This window comes from Pteropus vampyrus, unplaced genomic scaffold, assembly GCF_000151845.1.
Source record: "Pteropus vampyrus isolate Shadow unplaced genomic scaffold, Pvam_2.0 Scaffold44, whole genome shotgun sequence".
NCBI classification, from domain to species: Eukaryota; Metazoa; Chordata; class Mammalia; order Chiroptera; family Pteropodidae; genus Pteropus; species Pteropus vampyrus.
This window is the reverse complement of record NW_011888825.1, coordinates 926,438-933,822: the sequence shown is the minus strand read 5'-3', so window position 1 is coordinate 933,822 and position 7,385 is coordinate 926,438.

Below are 7,385 nucleotides of genomic sequence, written 5' to 3'. Positions count from 1 at the left end.
GTACCCTAACCATTTCCAGAAAGAAGCCTGCTTAGCCTGCAGCATACTTAAATCTCCCTTAAAAGCAACCCATAGTTTTGCCACTGATCAGGAGACATGCCCTCCTCCGGCTCTCTGTCCTCACATCCCTGACTCTCTTCTTTTCCAACAATGGCACCTTCTTAAAGATTGTCCCTTACCTCTTGTTCTCTTTACTTTACCACCTCACCAGGACTGCCCACCAAGCTCCATACTTCTTAGCGTACCCCAAGACTCGTTGAGATTTACTATTACTATTACAGGCACTGTGCTAAGTGCTTTATATAAAATATCCTGTTTTAACCTTCAAATAACTGTTCAAATAAGTAGAAGCTCTTACTATTCCATTTTACAGCTGAGGAAACTGAGACCCAAAGAGGTCATGCAACTTGCCCAAGGTCACGCGGTAAGTGGATGCATACTCTTATCTTGTGCAGACATTACAATGGGATTTAACTCTAGAAAGCTGTAAACTCTCTGAGGGGAGAACCGAGGAGTCCTCACTCCCACCTCCCATGTTGCACAGAGATGAGGCCCTTGCAGGCAGCGTGTTGTAAATGTTAGAATGACTGAGTGTGAGTCATCGTCAGGGAGCTTGTTAAATGCAGAACATCAGGCCCCACCTCAGTCTTGTTGAATCATAATTTATGTTTTCCCAAGAGAATCAGGTGATTGGTTTGCTCATCAAAATTTGAGCCACACTAGTCTAAACTGAATTGAATGGATGGTGCTATACAGGCACCCATGGGCAAAGCAAACATAGAAAAATTAAAAAATTAAAAAAAAAACACACACAGTCTCTGATACTTCACCTCTGGAGGAAGCACAGAGCCAAAAAGTTAAGGCTGGGAGTCTCCAGGGGCCTTGGTCAGTTTCTATTTTCTGGGTGCTCAAGCAAGACCTTGGCCCTGAAGTCTGGATTGCAATTGGACATCATTAGATCGCCACCTACTGGTCTTGATTGGGGTATGCGTCACACATTTCTGCTCTCAGGCATCCATCCTCATTCCTCCAGAGCGGCAGCTCACCTGTTTGTGGCTGGCCAAACCTACTCTTGAGGATTCCTGTAGTTCTTCCCAGCATGGTTTATTTCTGCTTCTTCCCTGGCCAACCCTTTGCCCATTTGGGAAAAAAAAGTGCAACTCACTGCCAGAGTTCATTGAACACCACGGATAGAAATGTTTCATTTTCTAGGATTTGACATTTTCAGCGATCAAAATACTAAAAACAGAATGCTACAAATAAAATGATGTCATTTGTTTCCAAAGACTATAGAATACTAGAGCAATGCAAAAATAACCATAAAAGGGAGATATTTCGTGGCAAACTTGGGGGTAAGGTTACGACTGTAATCTGCGAGTTATCTCGGGGTAAACGCTGCAGCCGCAAGCCACGGGCAAGTATTCTCACTTGGGGCAAACAGGAAATAGGTAAAACATTCACCATTCACTACTCCTGTCATAGTTTCGAACAAATCTTTACTCTAAATGACAATGATGTAGCACCCCATGTTTGTTTAGCCCCTGGACCTTCTCGAGTCAGTTCAATTCATTAGGCATTTGTTGAGCTCCAACTGGGTACAAAGCATGTGACTCAACAGACCTCTTCTCACTAATGTCAAAGCAAGTGGTCAAACCAGGCCCTTTGTGTTCTAACCAAGGCATAAAGATTTAAAACTGATCCCTGCGAGAAAGTATTTGAAACATTCACATGGACATATTTCCATTTACCTATATTTATATCCATCTAAAAGCAATAAGAAAAGGAAACCATTCAAATAGAAAACTCAGCAAAAGATATAAGTTCATAGCAAAAGAAATACAAATAGTCAGAGACACTTTTAAGAAATGTCTCTACTTTAAACCATTTTTAAGTTAGATTTTTAAAAATTATTCTATTTCTCTCATTAGTTTCTTAATTATATATTACTTTATTATTCTTTTAATGGTTATCAAAAAATTACCACGTTGATCCTTGAATTATTAGTCTACTACAATTTGTACATTTACCACTCCCTGGATAATGCAAGAATCTTACAATTTAACTCCACTTATCCCTTTCCTACTTTTTGGCTATTAATGTCAAATATTTTAATTTTTTGTATATTTTTAAACTCAAGATATTTTTGTTCTATACAGTCAATATTCATGTATTTTCCTACACAATTACTTCTTATTCATTTATTACTGTATTTCTTTGCTTCCATTGGAATTATTTTCATAGTACAGCTCTCTTGACAATAAATTCTGTTTTCATTTGTAAATCTCTTTGTTTTACCTTCATTTTTTAAGAATATTTGTTTCTGTATAAAATTTTAGATTGGTAGCTATATTTTTTCAGTCCTTTAAAGACTATAACACACACTCTTGACTTCCACTGTTTCCTGGATTCCACCTTTATCTTGAAAGTGAGCAGTCAGTATCATTGCTCCTCTGAAGGTACTGTATTTTTTTTCTCAGACAAATTTTTAAAATTCTCTTTGTCTCTCGTTTTTGGAAGTTTTACTACAATGTGCCTAGGTGGATATTTTTGTATTTATTTGGTTTAAAACAGAGTTTCTTGAATCAGTGGTTTAATGTATTTAAATAATATTGTAAAATCTGTTATCAGTAACTATTCAACTACTGTTCTGAAGTAGTCATTCACTCTCTTAAGTGACTCCAATTAAATGTATTTAGACCTTTAGACTACATTCCATATTTTCTTATGCTCTTTTCTGTATTTTCCACCCTTTTTCCCATTCTATGCTTCAGACTGAATATTTTCTACTGACCTATCTTTCAGTTAACTAATCCTTTCTTCTGTTTTATCTAACCTGAGGTTAAACCCATTTATAGTTTTTTTTTTTTTAATTTCGGTAATTGTATTTTTCAATTTTAGAATTTCCATTTGGTTCTTTTAAATATTGTTTCTATTTCTCCATCTATTTTCTTGAATGTGATATTATAGTTCATGTACAATAATACCAATATCTTTTTCTCCTGTAAATCCGATACTATCATCTATTTTTTTTCTTTTGGTTTTATTTATTTGGTCTTGTCTCCTAGCATAGCTTCTAATTTTTGTTAATTGCTGGAGGCTGGGTAAATTTAAAAATTGTAGAGGCTCTGGATAATGTTATTTCTCCAGAAGAGATATATATTTCTGGAGGTCTGCCCCCTCCCCGCCCCCCGCCCCCCGCCTCCCGCCTCCCGCCTCCCGCCTCCCGCCTCAAGTAGTTAGAGTAGGGTCAAATCATTTGATCCAATCAGAAATTGAGATGTTCCAGGCTTTGTATGGGTTGGTCTATTTCTGGATTGCCCTAACTCATAAGTCATAATCCTTCAGGAGTCTGAACTGAAACTTTAGAATGTTTGCCAGATCTTTCTTCCATGTCTAAACTCTAATTTTTGAGCCTTGTGGTAATACCAAAACTTTAGGCCACCATTTTCTGTTCATCTTTAATGACTCCCAATCAAATCAGAAAATTCCTTAAGGAATTTTCTTAAGAAAAAGCCATGGAGAAGATTCTCCTCATCTCAAAGTGTTTTCTTTCTTGTACAGGATCATGGTTACTTAAGTTCTGCCCATTTTTGGCTACTTTCTGAAGGCTTAAAACAGCTGTGTGTGTGATCTAATTTTTACATTTTTCTCTAAAGGAATCCTAGTCTGATACAAGCCACTATGTCAGAAGCAAAGATCAACAGAGAGGAGAGGGGTTGGGAGGCTGGGAGAATGGGGTGAAAGGTTAAAGAAGTACAAATTAGTAGTTGATAGTTAGTCATGGGGATGGGGAGCACAACAGAGGGAATGCAGTTAGCATTAATATGATGGCTAGGTGGAGGGCCAGGGGAGAGAGGGAGCAATTGGGGGGATCGTTTTATGAACTATATAGATGTCTAACCAATGTATTGCATGCTTGAAATTAATTTAAATAAATAATTTTTTTTTTAAAGAAACAAAGGTCTAATGTACATTTTTTAAAAAAGATAACAGACTGTTCTGTGGAAAACAGGCCATGGGTTGTAGGGTGAAGGAAGGACAGTGGAAACAGGAAGGGAAGTTAAAAGGCTATCGTCGCATTCTCAACAAGATGCGGATGGTGTCTCGAGCTGGATATTGATGGTGATGACAGAGAGAAGTGGAAGGTTTTAAGTTTGTTTTTGTTTTGTGAAGATAAAGTTATAATAATACTCAGGTAAGGTGAGTGAGGGTAACAAGTGGTAATTTCATATGCTGCTGGAGTCGAAACTGGTATTACCTTTATGAAAGGAAATTCGACAGTATTTATCACAAGTCTTTAAAATTATATTATACTTTGACTCATTAATTCTATCTCTAATAATTATTTTAAGGGGAAACACCAAGATTTTGCAACAAAAACACTTAATGCAGAATTTTTATAATAGGGGAAATCGGAAACAACTTAAATATCAATCGATAGATTAATTAAATGACTACATCCATTAATAATGAGGGTGTAAAAGAATGTTTATTGGGGAATAACAAGATAACAACTGAAAAACATCGGGTCCTAAAGGTATTTATCCAAGGTGATCCCACTTATCTTAAAAAAATTATAATTATGCAATATATAATGTAATTACTTTTAACATAAACGTATATAGTATATACATTATTATATAAAGAGAGGCTGGAAGATTCAACACCAAAATATTTATGATAGTTGCGGAGGCAGTGTAGAGCTTATGTTTTTGTTTTTCATCTATGCTTTTATGAATTTTCCACATTTTTTCAATAAGTGCTATTTTTTTATATCAGAAATAATATAAATTTTGTTTTCACTCCATCTCTGAATTTGGCCTTATCTGTTTCAAGCACTGAGGACTATCGGCTGTCAGGGAGGCTTTCGGTTCTGGGATGAAAAGTGAAGACTCAATAAATCCTTCATGGAAGGCTTATTTCAAGCACTCTTTCTCCTGCAGCTGCTACCACCCCCAGGAAGGAAAAGGCTTCCCTTCCACACGCCATCCTAAGAACAAACCTCCATGCTCTCTTCTAGCTTCCCTTCCCTAACCTGTCCTAGAGCTGCTCTGCACCTGGGGTTGGCGGTTTTAAAGGCGTGCCTGTTTTATGACAGTGAGAGGGAATCAGGGCCGGGAGCACACAAACCTGGTGAGGTGCAGGAACACAGCCCCACGCTGGCTGGCTTGGGCTTGGGCTTGGGGCGGGATTCAGAGCCTTCCTGTTTGCCCGGTGCCTCACCCCTGCTACTCTCTGCCTCCTCCCAGAGCCCCACCCTTGGGTCACCACCTGTCCTTGCCAGTTTCATCCTCAAGTCCAAACCATTTGTCTCCTTTTCAAAGGATTTTTTTGCTTGATATCACTCTATGGCTGGCTTCCCGTCCAAAAGGCTCCCAAGCATTTAAAGCTCAGCCTTGGTGAAAATTCTGAAGTAGCTTCTTCCTGGCTCTGAGACCCCCAAGCCTCTGACAGCTTCCCAGGCCTTCATCATTCATATGCCTTAAGTTGGTACACAGGTGAAACTTTTTTTAACTTAACAGTATTAATTTTGCTGTTAAAAATATAATTGGAACATCAGACCTGTGATCTCACAGAAATGGATGCTTAGAATGAGGCAAGACTAAATATTTAAGTTTAAAATGTGGCTCAATTTTTTTAAAGAAAAATCAAGTAAACAATTGTACATACAGTACTTTGCTACAGCAAAAATTACGGTGACAAACTACTAGATTATGTTCTCTCAAGAGATTCCTCCTTCAAAAGTCCCAGAATCCTTCACGAGTCCCTTTCTCTTCCCCAGCCCATCTTCCCTTCCGTTCCCAGATTCGCCTTCAGGAGAACCTGCACAAAACTATGTTTTTTCAAAGAAAGCATTGGCATGTAGTGACTCAACTAAGGCTGTAACCCAGTGGGGGCTCATTCTCCCGTCTCCAGCCAGACCAGAGGTTCTCAGTCCGTTACGACTTTGAAGAGGGAACTTTGGTGTGGATTCCGAAGGAATTCAGAATAGAGAGTAGAATGGCCGTGTTTCCCAAACTTCCCTTGCACACACTACCCCTGCCCCTAAGCCCCACATACTTGAGCTAGGCTTGAGAAGGTAGCTTTATTCATTTAACAAACATTGATTTATTGAGCTCTAATGATACCAGGCTCCTGTGCAGGAGTCTAAAGAGATGAGTTAGGATCCCCTCCTTCAACATCTTAAAAAATGGAGATGTTGGGAAGGAGGTGATGAGGTAGAAAGGCATTCCAGCCAGGAAAAAAAAAAAGGCATGAAAAAAATTACAGAGCTCCAAAACTTGAGGCTTTCAAGGGATCTGAACTGAAAGCCACTATTGTGGCCACACTGTGTGGCATGAGATAGCCAAGGGTGAAGCGGGTATCTGGAGCAAGTCTTGGAAAAGACTGGCTGAGGACTGTGGGCTTCGTACTGGGGGTAGTGGGGAGCCCCAGAAGTCTTCAGAGGAGGGGAGGATGAGGTGAGACCTGTGAAGATACTCTGTGGCTGCTGGCTTCTGTGGTGCATCTTGGGCTAAGGGGGCTGAGGGTTGATGGGGGCAAGTTGAGAATGAAAAACATGCATGTGGTGTACTACCTTTGGTTAAAAAAAAAAAAAAGGCAGGGATAAGAATCTATATCTGTATTCCCTCATGTAGATACAAAGATAAATAAGATGCACAAGAATAACCACTAATGACCATAGTTACCTTTTTAAAATGTGGTAAAAATTTACCATTTTAATTATTTTTAAGTGTATAGTTCAGTAGCAGTAAGTACATTTACATTGTTGCATAGCCATCACTACTATCCATCTTCAAAACTTTTTTCTTCTTCCCAAACTGAAAGTCTATACCCATTAAACGATAACTCCTACTTCTCCCTGAACCACCATTCTGCTTTCTGTCTCTATGAATCTGATTATTCTAAGTTCTTCATTTAAGTGGAATCATACAGTATTTGGGGTTTTTTTTTCTTTTTTTTTCAGGGACGGGGAAGTTCAAACAGTACTTGTCCTTTTGTGACTGGCTTGTTTTATGTAGCATAATGTCCTCAAGATCCATCCATGTTGTAGCATAAGTCAGAATTTCCTTCTTTTTTAAGGCTGAATAATATTCCATTACATGTATATATAACATTTTGTTTATCCATTTATCTGTCAATGGACAAAATTGCTTTCACCTTTTGGCTATTGAGAATAATGCTGCTATGAACATGGGTGTACAAATAGCTGTTGAAGTCTCTGCTTTCAATTCTATTAGGTATGTACCCACAAGTGGAATTTCTGGGTCATATGGTAATTCTATTTTAATTTTTTGAGAAACTGTCATAATGTTTTTCATAGTGGCCACATCATTTTACATTCCAGCCAGCAATGCACAAGAGCTCAAATTTCTGCACATTCT